Source organism: Homalodisca vitripennis, unplaced genomic scaffold (assembly GCF_021130785.1).
Source record: "Homalodisca vitripennis isolate AUS2020 unplaced genomic scaffold, UT_GWSS_2.1 ScUCBcl_157;HRSCAF=1438, whole genome shotgun sequence".
In the NCBI taxonomy this organism is placed as follows: domain Eukaryota; kingdom Metazoa; phylum Arthropoda; class Insecta; order Hemiptera; family Cicadellidae; genus Homalodisca; species Homalodisca vitripennis.
In genome coordinates this window covers 1-18,980 of record NW_025776274.1, presented here as the reverse complement: position 1 = coordinate 18,980, position 18,980 = coordinate 1, and positions in this window count along the sequence as shown.

The window sequence follows — 18,980 nt, the reverse complement described above, 5'->3', positions numbered from 1 at the left end:
GTAGTGCTCTAACCTGGGTGCGCATAGCAGTTTCACTGCAGCCATTGCTGTTGGTTCTAGTAACAGTGATGAGTGCACGGCTACTGTTTTAAGGACAGGCAGTCCCAATCCCTGCCAAGGTTGGTCATTTTAAATTCTTAAATTAAAATTGTAATAGATTTATATTACGTTTTCTTCTCTATATAGATCGGGAAGTTCTATCTCATTTACATAGAAATTAAATTCATAACTGTTTCCATATTTATTCGTGTTTAACCGTTTTTAAAATAATCTTAATTAAAAGGTTAATCCAATGTTTAGCATTCGTCTTAAAGTTTTTTAACTTGGGAACGAGAAATTCATATCATATCCTAATATTATATCAAACTTATTTATAATAATATTGATACGTCTCTCAAGTCAGCAGACTGTGCACTTGAAAGACTGGGTGGAATTGGATCAAAATCCTTCGTCAGACGTAACAACATTATATATGGGGTAGGCACTATATTAATATTACTTAAATTGCAACCGAGAATAGAATAAATTGCCTTTAAATATCAACCTCTTTGTTACATAAAATGCTCTTTTATTGTTTAAATCTACACGGACTACAATAATATTTAAACATTATGTAATCTGAAACAATAAACGCTATAACAAAATTAATTATACTGTAAAGTTCAACTAGTCTCAGTGAGAATTTACGGATCTACATTATTCTCTTGTTGAGGAAGTACATATTATCAGCGGTAGATTGCAGCACACGCGGCATAATCTGCATATATCAATAATTATTAACCAATCTAATAAGGGAGGGGGGTATTACATGTTATAATGGCGACTACCTGCTCAAGGACTAACCCAATTAATTATGTAATGCTCTAACCTGGGTGCGCATAGCAGTTTCACTGCAGCCATTTCTGTTCTGTCTAGTAACAGTGATGAATGCACGGCTACTGTTTTAAGCACAGGCAGTCCCAATCCCTGCCAATCCCAATTGGTTGTTTTAAATTCTTCTAGTTTCGCCTGTAGCGTTTTGGGCCACATTGGTTTAAATTTTCTATATAGTTGGTGTTCACTGGTTAGCATAGATCAGGCATAAGTAATCAAAAATATTTTATACCGACCAAACAATGGAATGTTCAACAGTTAATATTCAACGGCAAGGTCAAGAAAGTGTTTAGAACCCCATGAGATATAATGTCACTCTAATGCTAAGTAGGGCAGGAACATTCCTTGAATGACTGGCCACTCTAAGGCACAGGGATACTCAGTCATACAGGCGGTGTGTGGACTTTTGATCGTAAATATAGTTGTACATTTTTTGTTCAGGATTGTAGCTTTGAATGAATATTGACAGATGACATAAGCATTACCAGTCTAAAAAATATTTTTTATTTTAATATTATTATTAAATTGTTATTGAAACTTAGTAAATTTGTATTAGTTTAGAATAAATTAGAATAAAACCGAGCTAAACCAAATAACAGTGAATTCAGAACTAACACTCGTGCGCGCGCACTGCCCTTTCAATTTTGATTCCCTTAGCACAAGAGGAACCTGTGTCTTTATTTTAAAGTCTCTATGACCTTTCTGTGTTGTTATGCAGACGCGTAAACGGACAGACCAAAGGAAAGAAGGACTATTTCATCTTTTGACCTAAATGTCAATAACCAGTAAGGTCCTTCCTTGGATCACGAATAATCCACGTACAAAGAATCTACATACAGCTGTATATCAGACAGGAATACAGACGGACAAACAGGCAGACCTACGTCCTTTGGCCGTATGATCTTAAAATTATTAATTCCTTTATTTACGAGCGTTTGTCGTTTACAAACGTTTTTCTGTATAACTTAGTGGTTATAAATTACAGGGTTATTTAAGGCTTTAATTATAATTCACTAATTTCAGATTTTCTACTTTAATTTTCATTTTTAGTTTTTAAAATTTGTTTTATAGTAAGACTGATCCCCCTTTGAAAAACCTCCGTCAGTCTTACGGTATATATTAAATCGTTAAAAACCAATTTGAAAAAAATATGTATAACTCACTTTACCTTTATGTAAAATTAAATTAAAGTTTATCGCATAATAACTTTTTGTAGCATTAAATTGTTTTTCAGGAATTATTTCATTGCACTTTAATTATTTGTTTTATATTTTTTGCAATATATGAGAATCTACTGAATACTCTTATTTTAATGAATTAATATAGTACTTTAAGCAAAATAAAATACTTAGAACAAACTTTGTAGGAAAATAAAACTTGCAATTTAACAAAACCATATACATTTAGTAAATAAAAATATGCGAAAAGCCAAAAATTTTTAAATAGTAACCTATTAAAATGTACTCAATTTTAAAATTCTATTAAAGACAATTAATTTTTTTAGAAAAAATGTATGTTATATCTTGATATCGTCCTTAATAATGACGCTAAAAAAATCAATTTTATTATTGTATGACATACGTAATTATTAGTATAACTAAATGTATAGAATCAATTGACAGAAAGTTGCTGGAAAGGAAGTGCTGTATTACAATTCGAAACAAACATTCTCCGGATGTAAGTGGATACACACATCCGCCCAGACACCGGGAAAAAATCTTTTAGGCGAAATAGCGTCAAGTGCAAACAAAATGAAAGTTAAGTAAATCTTGTATTTAATTTTAGGAACGTAATATTATACATCAGGGTTCATTAATCATTTAAATATTTCTCATTTAAAATTCCAAGATACCTGTACCTAAAGTGATAAAAAGAAAAGATTATCATGTGTAGAAATCAAATTAATAGTATAATATTGAAATTCATATTTTCCTATTCCATTTTTTATGTCAATGTTCTCAATTTCACTCATTTGTTTTAATAATGTAATTTTATGTAAATGTTTAAATATTTTAAAAGGAAGTTTTCTTACGTTTAATTAAGGAATACATAATTATTGAAACAATATACAATTTACTAATAAAAGGTATAGAAAAATCAATTAAACATACATTGTAATAAATAATTCAATATTAAACATAATTCATGACTAGTATTAAAGTTTTGTGTTGAATATGTCTGTTGATGATATCCGTTGTTATTTGAAAATTAAGTCAATGTATTGAGATGCTACTATAAATAAAATATATTTTTCATTTCTGAGTGTTGTATTGCCAACTGAACCTATTATTATTTATATCCCATCACAACAGCCCTTGCTCATAATACATTTTAATATTTCACAACATTAATCTAAACAAAAACCTTACGTTATGTTATGTGATAACTACAAATACACATTATGTATAAACAGCGCCTTTGTCCTAACCACTCATCCAGACCTAGGAAGTTAATATGTACGAATTTTGATATTCGATATATCATATCCACATACTGTAATTTGATGTAGCCTAAAAGAGAATGCCATATCTACATCTTAAACTTTGAAGGATGACTAAATAAATACATGACTAAGACCCTAAATAGTTTGAAACTGAAAATATGTCGTGAAAGCTCATCTTTATGAACGTAAACACTGTCTAAGGTCCCTGACTTCCACTGTAATGTTTTCTAAAAGTTCATTATACAGGGTAGTCCCAAATTAGGAGGAAGGAAATTTCTCTAGCCTAACTGTAGGAAAATTCACTAAGGTACTGCGGCTCCTCTAGAGACAAGACTTATTGGACCATGCAGCATGCCAGCATCCTGCAGAAGATTTCCATAGGAATCAGGAGAGAAGTCTCGCGATGAGTGGAACACTTGGACAAAACGTGAGTAGATGCACCTTACTGCAGTGTTCTGCAACTTTAGAATCCTTCCCGTGGCTACTCTCACATAGTGGATAGCGGTAATAAAACCTGACAAAATGACAGACTGCATGTGGTAAACTTTGGCGGATTTCAGTAACAGGTTTCTAAACCTATAGAGCCCCCTGAGCCTTCCTGACGATTGATAAATGACGTGGGCAACGTAATCAGAAAATATGAGCTCTTCGTTAAGCTTATGCCCAGCGTTTCGACTTTGTCACAAACCACCAGGGCCTGGCCTTCAGTCATCACCTGCACCTTATGCTGACTGAGGCGCTGTTTCTCTTGTGGAGCTATATGCAGAACTGAACATTCACTGACGTTTAACCTAAAGTCAATGATGACAGACCATGTAATGATTTTGTCCAGATCAGAATTTATATCAGAGACCCCAAGTTCTATATTTTAAATTGTATATGAAATATGTAACTGAAATTCCTTTGCATTTAGATGGACTGTGCAACATTTTACACATATAGGTAGATTATATGAACACGCCGCTTATGAAGAGGCAAGGAAATCTCACTCCATACCTTTGTGATCTGCTGCCGTTCACTCAGACATGACAATGATGTCTCCAAATCCATAATAAATCAAATTTATGTCAGAAATTTGTGAGAGTAAGCAAGTCCTGGAAATAATCAAGCATGGTCAGTGAGCTATATCCCGTGTATCTTGCACCATACAGGACAGCTCATAAATTTAAAAGTGCAGTACATATGCAAAGCTACTCTGAATTTCAGATTACGATTTCGGATATATATTTTTGTAATTAACATAGCTTACGATCTGAAAAAATTAATCTTTTCAAGAATTACAATTTTCTTCCTTGGATGAAGATTACATGTGAACCTAATTTCAAACCGCTAGAACATTCTTGTAAAGAGTTATCGTACACAAGGAAGAACGAATGGACAGATGGAGGCCGTACAACAATATAATTGCAATAAGACCCTGTTGCCTTCTTAATAATATTCATATTTTAGGAGGAATCTAATCCGTGATTAAAAACTTCTGCGATTACAATCAATAATATAATATTACTCCAGCAAATGTTATAATCCCTTAAGGCCTTTAAAATGAAAGTTATTATTGGAGGCTTCCAATTTGTGCTGTACGTAAATACTCTGGAAAGAGCAAAACGTAGTAAGCGAGCAAATTTAATAAAACCCTTTGTTAAGAAATAATGCGGCAAATTAAAGCCAGTGTTGTTTGTTGCCGGAACATGCTCAAGACTTTCCCACGTGTGGCTAGTTACATTTTTAATTACTTCTATAAAAGTTTACTGCTCTTACGGGATGTACTCTTATTTGTTTTCATTTAGTAAGGTTATGTTCAACATTATGTATAATTTCATTTCAGTACTAGCATTATGTTTTTTCATGGTTTTTTATATCTTCACCAAGAGGTATTACCAATTTCAAGATTTTTTATTGAGTACACTCAGAATAAACCAAGGTGAACAACCAAACAAACCAAGTAACAGTGTCACTACAACTCAAAAATCACTACGATTAATCTATGGTTAAACTGTATGTTACCTAACAATACTTATCATCATCTCCATGAAAACCGTGTACGAGATTTTAACATTTATTTGCAGTGGCTTAGTGAAACGTAAATTTGTAATTGGAATAATATTAAAGAGGAGTTACAGCTAGCGCAAGTTAAATCATTCCTTGACTGCAGTCTGGATTTCTCAACTCTTCTTTAAATCCGGAACTCTCAACAAAGGAACTGCAGCTTTAGACTAAACTTCAAACTAGTAAATCTAAATTATATACTTATTGCTTTGGTCTTCTTCTTTTTTTATTAACAGTAAAAATACTGTATAACGTTCAGCTGCAAAGTAGTGAGTGTATTGTTCTGTGTATTGCAAATGACTTTATCAAACAACGTAAAACAAGTACTGTGGATAGTCCACAAGCAAGTGTAAATATTAACTTCCAACAGGTGAATTATGCTGTGATCATCTTATCATTACTTCTTACTTATTTAAGTCAATGACTTTCGAATAAAAATTAAAAATTATAATGATTGCCATATAAACTGTTATCTCTCTGGAGTGCGTTAAAAAGCACAGCAAAATACGAATATCAGTATTGGAAATAGTAAAATTCGGTGTATACTATATTAAAAAGTTAAGAATTCTAAAAGTGCTGCCACATGAAATTGATGAATACGACTATTATATAATATTCCCGATAAAGAAGATTTACAAATTAAATGTTGAATTAGTCAAGGCATATCTTTATCAATCAATTGTAAATGACAACGACAAATGTTTAAAATTTGTCAATGATACATCTCATTCTGGATTAAACGAGAACGAGGCTCTTATCCAGCTGTGGGATGATCTGAACGTATTCTCACTTCAACTCACCCTCCCCCCCAGCATGATTAGCTGCTTACAGTAGTAATACTCTTACAATAGTATTAAGCAAAATCAATAAACTTTGCTTAATTTCTTTCATCTGCGACCAAAGGTCACTCTCGGTAACCACTAAAATTTACGGATGGTATTAACTTAAATACTAAAATTACGCATATGAGTTTAATTAAAGGATAAATATAGACTAAAAAGTAGAATGAGCAGATGTCTGTGAGCTATAAAAATCTACACTAAATGTAAATCTGTACTTTATTAAAATATTTCTTATGATTAACATCGTAAACATTTTTTAGATTGTAATTTTGTATTTTTTTATTGTTACAGGGTGATTTAATTGCAGGGCGCCCCACTCACACTAATACACAAACGTCACATACACTACTATAGGTAACGCATTGCTTTATTTAGAAGTCTATTTGGCTACAATAGCTCATTCAGAATGGCCCGCTAATATTCTTTGGTTGAGTAAATGTTTATGTGTGAATAGTTTAAAATCTTAATGTAATTTCAATTACTCATGGTAATTATTAGTTCTTGAGTTGTATTAATTGTATCTTATCATCTTAATAGTTCATCGCCTTGGATAGACTTGACGGTATTGTACTTCTTTAAACAAATCTGGTGACTTTGCCACAATATAATATGGCGACATGTAAAGTAATAGTAAAATTACAGTGTTCCCTGTTGCAAATAAATGTTATGAAATATACTAAGAAGTTTAGATCACTAAAACAAGCATATAATCCATGACCTTGTTTGGACCATCTTCATATCTAAGTATTATAAAGGGGGTCTATAAATCTCATAACTGCGCGAAAAGATTACGTCTTTTATAATTCTGACACTTTCTTGTTGCTTTTGATCACCACCGTAAAATATTTTATCAATTTATCATTTATGGAGATACCTACTACAGGTCTGACAAAATATATGTTGTACCTAAAGATACTAATTATTCGGAGATACTAACCTACTAAAGCTCTGATTAAATATCTATTGTGAGTAAGTATATTGTTTCACAATTATTTCTTAAAATCGCTTTGTCCATGGTACTGAGAAATCTTTCTCGTGATATAGATCAAATATATGCATTTCGAATCGAAGTGCATATTAACCAATAGAAATTTGCTGAGCTTTATCGAAACTTAAGTTAATCTTATGGGTAACTTAAAAGGTACCCTAATGGCAAAGAGAAATTGAAGAATAAACAATTTGTAAATAAACATCCCTTAGTTAGGCCACGCAATTGAAATTGTTATAAACGCAGCGTTACGCCAACTTTCCTGAATCATAGCAACGGATAAATGTTCTAAAATGAAACATGGGTTTTTATCAATGTTTGGATAAGCCTAAAAGAGATTTTAGAAATCATTATTAGAAATAAATTGTAACTATATCATAATTTAAACTTTTATTATCACTAAATCATAAACTCATTAAATGAGGTTTAATCAGATAAGCTATTGTACCACAAATGTAATATACATGTAATATATAAATCACTATCACGGGTTTACCATTAGAAGAAACAAAAGTAAATGTGTCTGTTAAGTAATAATAGTTAATAGACTGACAACATGATTTGGTAACAGTTCAAATATGCATTACAGGGAACCAATTCGAATATAACAAATTAATCTACGTTTAAGTAGCGGCGTGGCTCGGTCAGTATTTAATAGAACTACCTGCACACTCATCTAAAAAAATTCCAAAATAATAAATACTTTGCCCAATTCTAACCTAAAACCTTGCAATGTCCTCTTTTTAATAGGTAAATAAATACCCTAACAACAAGTCTATTATATTGTAGACTCTTGGAGCAATTGGAAAATTCTTTAAATATTATTAAATATTAATAAAACACTACTTTTCCAAATTGTTTATTTTTTTTCGGGCGAGGCCTTTCAAAACCAAAGGTTTCATCTTCAGGCAACTCCACAAATAAATATTTACACATTGTTTGTTACAATTAATATTAAAATAACATATGGTGTAAAAATGTAAATACAAAAATTTTGGAAATATTTCAGCCAGTATGAAAATTAAACTCTAGTCAAATATAATTTTTCATACTGGCTGAAATATTTCCAAAATTTTTGTATTTACATTTTTACACCATATGTTATTTTAATATTAATTGTAACAAACAATGTGTAAATATTTATTTGTGGAGTTGCCTGAAGATGAAACCTTTGGTTTTGAAAGGCCTCGCCCGAAAAAATAAACAATTTGGAAAAGTAGTGTTTTATTAATATTTAATAAAATTTAAAGTCTATTATACACAAAAAGTCTCATCACTATAAATGAATCACCAAATATTTAGAATTTATGAATGCCTGTTATGAGTTTGCTAATGACGGAACTAAAAACTTGTAATATAAGAGTTGTAAAAATTTAAAAAAAATTAAAGTTAATTAATTTTTTAATTTGTCTACTCATGATGCTTTTTAACTTATGCTATTATAACTCCAATAAACAAAATTAGTACACATAAAAAGGACTACGATCGAGGAAGAAAGTAATATATCTTGATTTACCATTCAGAGTAGTGCCAAGCTGGACCTTTAGGTTCTTTCATCGGAGACTCAGATTTTAAGGTTTAGTGAGAATTTCAGATTTCTGTTGACGAGTAGGTTGACTTGCACCATCTGTTGTAACCTCTCACCGGGAGACAGCAATGCACACATAAGTCCACGTTATACCAAGCCACTAAGACCAAGGTCAAAAAATTAAAAATTGGATTTCATGAAGACGACTGTATGACGACGTATGATTTGGTATAAAACAGTGTTTCATCCTAGATCAATCAGACCTATTTATGTCTCGGAAATGGTTTACTGCACCGTTATATATATTTATACACCGTTACTTTTTTAATGGAAATAATACATTAATACGTTAGAAAACCGTTATAATTAAGAAGAAAATTAATGTAAACATGACAAATCACATTTAATAAAGCCAGCTGGTGTACAATGTTTGAATTAAATTTCTGTGGCACAGTAGACAAAATATGTAAATGGTATTGATGAAACATTTTATATCCAGCAACGCTTTGTAATTATTACCAACATTTCCTGGAATACATTATAATCCAAAAGGATATGTCATTAACATAATTTGATGAGCTAGCTTCTTGTTTTCTTAAAAATTATAGTCTTTGCAGTTTTATCATGGTAGAACTTGCTGGTATTTTATCAATCCGTTTTAACGTAAAACTAGTTCACTTTTTTCTTCACAATTTTCAAAATACCTTGCCATTGGTTGTCTTTATCTTGTTGGAAAATATAAAAAAATATCCTCTGACATATAGTACATATATTAATTGAAATAAAACTTACATTTAATTTGTATATATTATATCAGTAGGTTTACAATCGATGTAGACACTTACGGTTACTTGTGACTAGCCCAGAATTGTTGCTTGTGAGTTTTCTTAAAATTTCGCAAATAAAATGTTCCACTTTTCTGTTATTACATGGACCACATCCATTTCTTTTATAGTTGGTTTATATATGCAAGGTACGAGTACGCTGCACCACGTGTTGTGTAATAGGCTTCGCTAAAGTTATATGCTAAATATTAATCATATAGCTCATTTCATTATCGCCATGCTGTCATACAGATAAATCATACAGAATAGAAAACTTAACATCCTCTCAGTAGGCATAAACGAAATTGTTTCAGCCCACTGAGTGCTTCAATGACGCTCAACCAAATTCTACAGTTAAACAAACACCATCTTAAAGTTATCTATGTAGAAATGAAGTATCCTGAACTTTTTAAAGGCTGAAGATGACATTTATTGAGATATCATGCTAAATGATACCTTCACATTTTTTTGAGTTAGGTTAAAAAACCTGTGTCTTAATAATTAGTTCTAGTGAGGTAGGCAGTGTACTACAACGCAAGAGTGCGCTGAAATGATGCGTTGTTTTATTTTTATGATCCTACTTAATTTATTTTTACCGCGTGAATAATTTAAGTATTCTCAAATTATTGTACTCAACTTTCTTACTACTTTCGATTTGTTTCGTTAAATCAATACTCTCAGTCATTCCAGGCTTTGTAATAAAATTTTCACTTATGAGTGTATGGAGAGATTTTAATAAAGAATGGTATTCAAATATGGATCATTAACGAAGCAGTCAATAAATAATGATAATATACATTTAATTATATACTGAAGAAAATTGAAGTAGCAAAACGTTTAAATTTTAAAACAAGGTATCTATGTTATGAAAATTTTTTGATAAAACTAAGGTCTTTATAAATTATATATTTAGAGAAGCTTCGTAAGATATAATATGACAGAATATTATATTATCAAACTTTGATGATTAATACACAATAAAAATATTTACCTTATGTTGTATATGAATACTTACAAAAACTTAAATGTCATGTGTTACATAAAAGAACGATTTATTAAATTTTGGTTACACTACATTAAAATAACTTTAAACAATTATACATGTTAGAAATTGAATATTACAAATGTATTATTATTATTAGGAAGACAACAAGGGTATCTTATTGAGGGATAGTACAGCTCCTGTCTATCACTTTTGTTAGTACTCTCTATTTGTCCAGTACAAACCATTCTATTGGATCTGTTTAGTAAAGATCAAACAATTTTATGGGTCTACTCTTAGTATAAAATAAGGAGGGGTGGAATAAAAATGAAAGGGAAAATTTGTCTGTCTCTACAAAAATGTGATACAACAATGCACATTCACTGGCATAGTATGTTACTTGTACTTTCAGTGCTGCCACTAAAATTATGTCATGTTGACAGATACTTGATCATGAGATGGATGATGTGACATGCTAGCTATGATTGACATCACTAGCTTAATTGTTGATCCTATTTTCATGAGGAGTATTTACAGTGGGTTGGTGTATGATAGTGTCACAATGTTGGAACTTTGTAGGATTGTGTGTTGAGAGAGAGCGTCTTTTGATGGTGGTAAATGTAGGGACAGGAAAAGGGGTAGATAGAGAAAGAAAGAGAGAGAGATTTTTGTTATGTGTGGAGTCTATAAGTGTGTGAGTTTCCAAGCCTCCTAATAAACTGCTTTCGATGTTTTTTTTTTTTTCATAAATTAAGTTAAAATTTTTATTATTTAATAATCATTCTTAATCACATTATCATTTTTGCCGTTGTTATCTGGTAGCCATCTTATTCTCTAACACTTGATTTGTTGTAGCTATGATGTATTTATTTTTTTTATTTTTTACTATATTATGAGTGCATATATGTTACATTAATACATATTTATATTGTAAATTTCATGTTCTCAATATGTTATATTTTTCATACAAAGATCATACACTACTTATATTTTTAATTGTGCTGCGCCTTGGAGATCATATCCTGTTTTTGTATATATGTGTGATCTTTATATCATTGAGGAAATAAATAATCATTCATTTATTAATTTATCTTCGTGTAAAGATCTAGATGTGCTCTTTTCCTGATAATTTATATAACTGTAACTTGACCCTTACGATTGATCTATTTCTTAACAAAACAATAATTATTCCTCGTTACCATGAAAACACAATTTTAAAACATTGTACCTTAGAAACTTTGTTTAGTTCAGCGCCATCGTGAGAAATGTTGCTTCCAGTTGATACGGACAAAGTTAGCAGAGTTAACGTTCAGTCTCCTTCCGGCCTATTGCCCGAACACCACAGCTGAACCTCTGTCGTTTTGAGTGGAATATTCTTCAAATGGATAAGTCAAAACAACACAATTTTTCACTGAATAAAATTCACGTAGATTTTACCTTGTATGTATGGTTGTATACGTGGTCTGAATATTGGTTTTTAACAATTAATCCTTGAGTTTAGATTGTAGCAACTCATGACTGACTTATTTATCATTATAACAGCAGAAGTACTATAACCTACTTATTTTACTATATATTTAGCTGTATGTAATTACTGTATGGGCACCAGCCACTACGTCACATACATGTCCATTAATTTCACTACCGGTGAGGCAGTACAGTTGATTAAATGTATGCAAAAATTAAAAACCTTATCACTCTACATGAAGTTATACACGAGAGTGATTTGCATTGTTCACAATAAACTTTTACGTGAATTTCCTCAGAGGTACTTAAATTTTGCTTTTTATACTGAACGAATGTGTTTATAGTATCATGGACACACGCAAAGGAAAGAAAAAACGTTGCGAGTTTACAAATGTAATAATAAACGTATTTAACTGTTACATTGGCGCCACCATTGCTTGTTGCCAGAATATGTTATAAAATTTCTTCCTTATGCTATTCACTTTGAAAAAGTATTTCTTTCACTTGTTTTTTGTTTTAAGTAGTGTACTTTCAGTATTCGTAATAGTTACTGATCAAATACTCAACCAGGTTCTTCGATTTTTTTGAAAGTTTATCCTAAAAATCATAAGTTGTAGTGGTGGTCGACATTGAAAAATATCAATAGGGTTAAAAATATTAAATAATTATTTTTTTCTGAAATTAGATTTCTTACGCTTTACACACCAAAGATGACCATCAGATAAGTAAATATATTTTTAATTATATGTAGACATTTTAACTAACGATTTTCTCTCCCTTTTAATATTCTGACAGTAATTAAAATATTAAATAAACGTCAGTATGAAGAGCCCGGAAAAATTATGAGAGCGTTGTAACTGTATTATCTCATTCCACTAGACAATGTTGTTATAGCTGTACTAGATGTTTATGTTACAAAGCATTACTGTTCGATTAAATCTAAATATACAAAATTTACAAGCGTTAACATTATCTCATGCCACTTCCCAGAAGCGAGGTTGTTTGGTCAACCTAAGAGTGACATCGGGCATCCACTAGGTGATCATAGTGGAACAGAAGTTTAGACATCAATAATGGGTTTTGGCTAATTCAGCTACTATTAAACTCCACATAAAGGGTAGTCTGAGTCGGAAATATGTATTCAACGTCACCAAACCCTAGGAGGAATGCATGTGTTATTCGCTGCAAAGCGCTCACAGCTTTTCCCCAACCTTCTCCTTTAAAGCAGATATTTGGGATAAATGTACATTTGCTCCAGCATTCCTAAGAAAACGGTGTTCATAAATCTGTCCTTGATAAAGAAACGTCGGAATTACATTAGTGCGAGATCACTTCCCTCTGATCCCCGGCTTTTTCCCTAGGCTTTGATGGCGTACTGACGAGGTTTGGTACATTTACCGGTTTAGTTTCCAAATCTCCTGTGATATCAGCACATTTAATTTAGTTTTCCACTGCTGGGACTCAAATACATATTCAATTACGAGTTGGTCCTCTTATCGTCCCCTTTCACGTCACCAGGACATTGGTAATGGTCGTACCCTCTGCTACCTGTGGTCGTGGCTAACTTCCAACACAGTATCAGTGAGAACAGCATGGAAATTATTAACAGAGGATATTATTAAGAATATTTAATAAAAGGAAAGATTCCATGAGGTTCATAAATCTATGAATTCCATTGTTAGAAAGTTTCTACAAAAACGAAATTCACAATGGTTTCAATATCAACTCGCTTGTAATCGTTGTAAACTTGTCCGTTGTAGTTCAATGTTTAGCACAGGTCTTATCGTTTTAATCTTATTCGTATAATTTATATGGATTTCTTATAATTTCATATCCTAATATTAATTTAAGAGTATATATAATAATACTGATACATCTCTCAAGACAGCACATTGTGCACTTAAAATATTGGGTGGAATTGGATCGAAATTCTACGTTGACGTAACAACGTTTTATATGGGGTGAGCACTATATTATTATTACTTAAATTGCAACCGAGAATAGAATGAATTGAGTTATATTGAAATATCAACTGCCTTGTTACATAAAATACTATTTTCTTTTTTTATTTACTCGGACTTCAATAATACTTAAAAATTATATAATCTGAAACATTAAACGGTATAACCAAGTAATTATTCTGTAAAGTTCACCACGTCTCAGTGATAATGTATGGATCTACATTGTTCTCTTGTTGAGTAAGTGCATATTTTCTGCGATAAATTGCAGCACACGTGACGTAACCTAAATATCTCAAATAACCCACCTAATAAGGAAGGGGAGGATTACATGGTAGAAGGGTGACGACCTGCCCAAGGACTGACCCTAGTACCATGCAATGCTCTAACCTGGGTGCGTATAAACAGTGTCACTACAGCCATTGCTGTTGGTTCTAGTAACAGTGATGAATGCACGGCTAGTGCTTTAAGCACAGGCAGTCCCAATCCCTGCCAAGGTTGGTCATTAGATGTTTTTAAAGTAACGTTTTAATAGATCTCATATACATTTCCTTCCTTACATATTTTCAGTCTGTAAATGTTTACCTGACGGTGATTTGACATTAATTTCTGAGTCTGACGATTGGTTGTTTTTAATGTAACGTTGTTATGATTTTATAAACTTTATTATGCGTATCTTTCAGGCTTGGTTTTCTTATTCTTACATTTTCTTTGTATTTATACTAATTTGCTTTAAAATTGATGCGCATTGACAATGTCAACTTACAAAAGATGAAGGATGCAACTGACCAAAGCAAAATCAAAAACCAAACATAATTTTGTTTCACAAAATAGTTTTTTTAACTACCAAAGTAACATCTAAATGTTCTGAACAAAGAGTGTCTACCTAAATGACTGGACTTACATAACATAAACGTGTTATGGATTATATGTTTCAGTATTTTTTTTAACGTAACAGATTATTTTATTGTTTTGAAATTTTCTCAATTGATAACTTTTTTATGTGAGGTTTATATGTTTTGAGACTATAAAATAGTTTTCACTTAAAATATATGCTTAGTTTTCCAATAAATATTCGTAGTCACAAGATCCAGTAGACTCTAAACACGTTATATGACGCATTACTTTAGAGACGATAAAAAACTTTAAATCGTTTGCAACAGAATAAGGTTATAAATAGAAACTTTTTTTCATTAGAGGAATTGAAGTGCGGCCGTATTAAAAATCACTGGTAATTATAACTTTTCTCACATTTTAATTTATTTTATTTCAAACGTGCAGACTCATTAAAACATAATCTCGCTTATTATGTCTTTTGATATTCTGGCATTTTACTGAGTTCAAAATAGAGAACAAATGTAAAAGTAGTTTTTTAGAATCTGAAAGTAGTATACTAAGGTGAGTCTCCCTTTATATGAAATATATTAAGGTAACCTGGTTGGATCAAATGGTTTCTAGACTTGAACACTAACACTAAACTAAACATGAACTCATATTGAACTGGAATTTTAATTAACTGAATAATAGCTTTGCCAATCAATCAGGGGCATATATCTACAACAAATTAACCTACTGACTTGAAGTGCGTGTCCTTGACTGGATATAACTCGTTCTATCCTTAGAGAAGCCGTTTCCGTTATATATAATATTTAAGTATTAGGATTTTTTTTACTCACTTGTTTATTGTATACTTCTAAATTCTGTTATAGAAGACACGCCAAGAGCTCAATTATTCATTACCATTCTAATATTGCTTAGTCAGTTACAAAAGAATGTACAAAATATTGCACTTCAACCATATATGTAATCACAAAGACTTTCTCCATAGTGTTTTAAAAAAACAAAACAATGGCAGACATAGTTTAGCACGCAATTAACATTACGTCACAAGCCTGCCTATTGTCAATAATTCCAACAGTGTCTGATGCGGAGCATACAGTGAACGTTGTATGAGTACATCATATTACGTACATGTATGTAGAGTTTCTAAAAATTACCGAAGTGAAAGTTCAAATGCTTTATAGAACTTTGCTGCCGTATACATACAAATTTGAGCATAATTTAAACAAATATAACTAAAAAACGTATATAGCACTTGATTTTCTTGATTATAAGTTCATTCCCTTGTTTGAAGGTTATTTTTTGACGATGGAAAGATTGTGAAGGAAACAGGATTTTTCCGGACAATTGCCATCGTTCAGTAAAACAAAAAGGCAGTAACACTGATCATATTGGTATGACTTTAGCGCGTTACTCATAGAAAATAATTTAAATTAAACGCCAGGCGTTACAATGTTAACTCCCCACAGTTAGCAGTCCTATTATTGCTTCTATTCATGCTTAGTTATAAGAGTATAACGTATATATAACAAAGCTATCATAATTATCTTAATACAACATAATTTAATAAAAAAAGTAATATTCTATATTTACAAATACTTGGACATTTCTGGTTTAACTTTTCATGTGAAAAAAAATTAGTAATTGTAGCAACTACAGAAACTTTCTTTACTAGCCAAAAAATCTTTTTTTTTTATTATCTTATTTATAAGCAGTTTACAATGTAATTCACTATTACGACAACTCATATTACTAATTGTGAGTCGATATTACAGTAATACACAGTTTTTCTAGTTTTTTTTGTACGTCATAGATCCAGAACAGCACCTGACTATTTTCGTCTTTAATAAATGAGACTTTAAGTGATGGTGAAAATATTCCTTGCAAAATCTCTGATTTTACCCTTCCCCACTAAAGCATAATTTTGGATGGACAAACATCTATTCCAATGTATATAAGAAATGACTGTTTCATCACTCTGTCCGTGATAAAGAGACGGCGGATTGACATTAGTGTGGGTTTGATAGTGATTCCCGGCTCGTTTCCCGAGGTCTGGCAGCGTCCTGACAGGGAATAGTGCATTTTTGGGCTTGGTCCCCGAACCTCCAGTGACACCAGCAGACGCCGTTTCGATTTCGGCTGCTGGAGCGAGAACACAAGCGCAGATTAAGACTCGACCGTGAGTCGGACTGGTGATTACGGTACTCATGTCGGTCTGCCTTGACATCAGTCAATTCTTGTCTCAGTGTGTTAGCGACCTCACTTATCTTTGTCAACATAATGAATTTTAGGTTCTCCATCAAGACTATCTACATTGACAAAAATTATTGCGTTAAAAGGTCACTGGTCACTTAGAATAGCCACGACGTTTTATCAAACTATAATAGATTGTTTTTCTTTAAATGATACTTCCATCAGACATTTGAAGAAACCTTAATACCACTTAGTTTAAAATATGTCACATATACTATTTTTTTTAATTTTTCTGTGCAAAAGCAAAAGTTAAACCTGTGCTATCTCTAGCTTCGATCCAAAGTTCAACGTCTTAGACAACTTGGCTACCGGAACTTATATACATATATATATTCACTTTATATCACTTCAATATTATCTATGCTAAGTATTAGTTTATTAATTTACTAATTATGTTTTGATTATTAATTTGAAATCATGTTTCAGCAGGCTATATTTCTTATCCTCAATGCGGGATGACACAGTACCGTAAGTATATGGGACAATTCAGGTGTAAATTTAATGCCATTCTGAAACTACAGTTTTAGTCAAATTTAAAGGTATTATAAGTTAGCCTACTAATTGATGTCGTATTTTATGATTTCGAGTGTTTTGTTCTGATTATTTTCAGGTGGCTTCGGTCCCTGCGTCGGCTTGTCGTCCCCTCTTTGACATTATCACGTAACACTATTCCTCGTGTGTTGCAAAACACACAAAGTATGAATGATGAGTGAATGGAAAAGTGTGAAAGTATGCGTGCGTGTAGAACTACATTTAATTACAATAACTCTCCACTACACAACATTTTAAGGTAACTAAATTTATATGCTAATATTAGACTTAAGTTTACATATTTGCTCAATGAATATACTTAGTATTAAACCTACATATTTATTTATTTAACGTATATTTATATAATTATATTGGTTTTGGGAACTCTATGGTTTACCATGATACACTATTTCATGCTGTCTTTTCTCATTGTTACAGGGTGATGCGGCCAATGCGGCAGGAAGTCGCCCCACTCACACTAATACACACACTATACATACACAAGGTAATGTATTGTTCTATTAAAAAGTTTAAATCAATTTGGTAAAAATTGTTGATTCAGAATGGCACACTTATATTATTTGGTTCAGTATATGCTTACTATGAGAAATAGTTAATAGTCTTAATATAATTAAAATTACTCATGACTTTAGTAATATATAGTTTAATTTAATTAGATTATAATATAAATTTGAATCACTAACATAAATGAATCGACGTCCTTTCCATACTTCACTTGTAAATAAATAACCTGTTTTTGTTTTGTATCATTCCCTATTAATTTATTACAAATGAAAGTATTGTAAAAAAGCAGTGATTTCAGTTCAAATAAAGGTTTTTGTAATTTTCTCTCTTATGGTTCTCCTTGAGTTATAAATTAGGACTCGTAACAAGTGTGTTAGTTTCTGTCTCACAATAAATAAATAAATAAATATATATATATATATATATGTGTAGTATTGACTATATATAAACAATATACATCTAAATATTAAATCTATAGATTAAACCTATTCTAGAAACAATCTAGATAGCACAGCAAACCTGACATTTTGTTTTTAGTTTAGTTAATATGCAATGCATACTATTCTAATAATGTCTTTTATATTAAAGTCAATCTATCAACATTTGAATGTTATGAAATACAATTTTTAATTCTTTTATGAGTAAACATTTTGTTTAAACGGAATTCGGCATTTTTGAAAATTTTAAACTTATTTGGCATTTTTTATTTGGCATTATAAGAAAACATTTTTACTTACATCTTTAGTTTTTTACAGTATAAATTTTCCTTACGTCATATGATAATAAAAATATATTAATATTGTTTCGAGTTATGTTACCACCCAACAAATCCAATTCGTACATACTAACAGTGAAATCTAAAATCTCTATTAATCACATT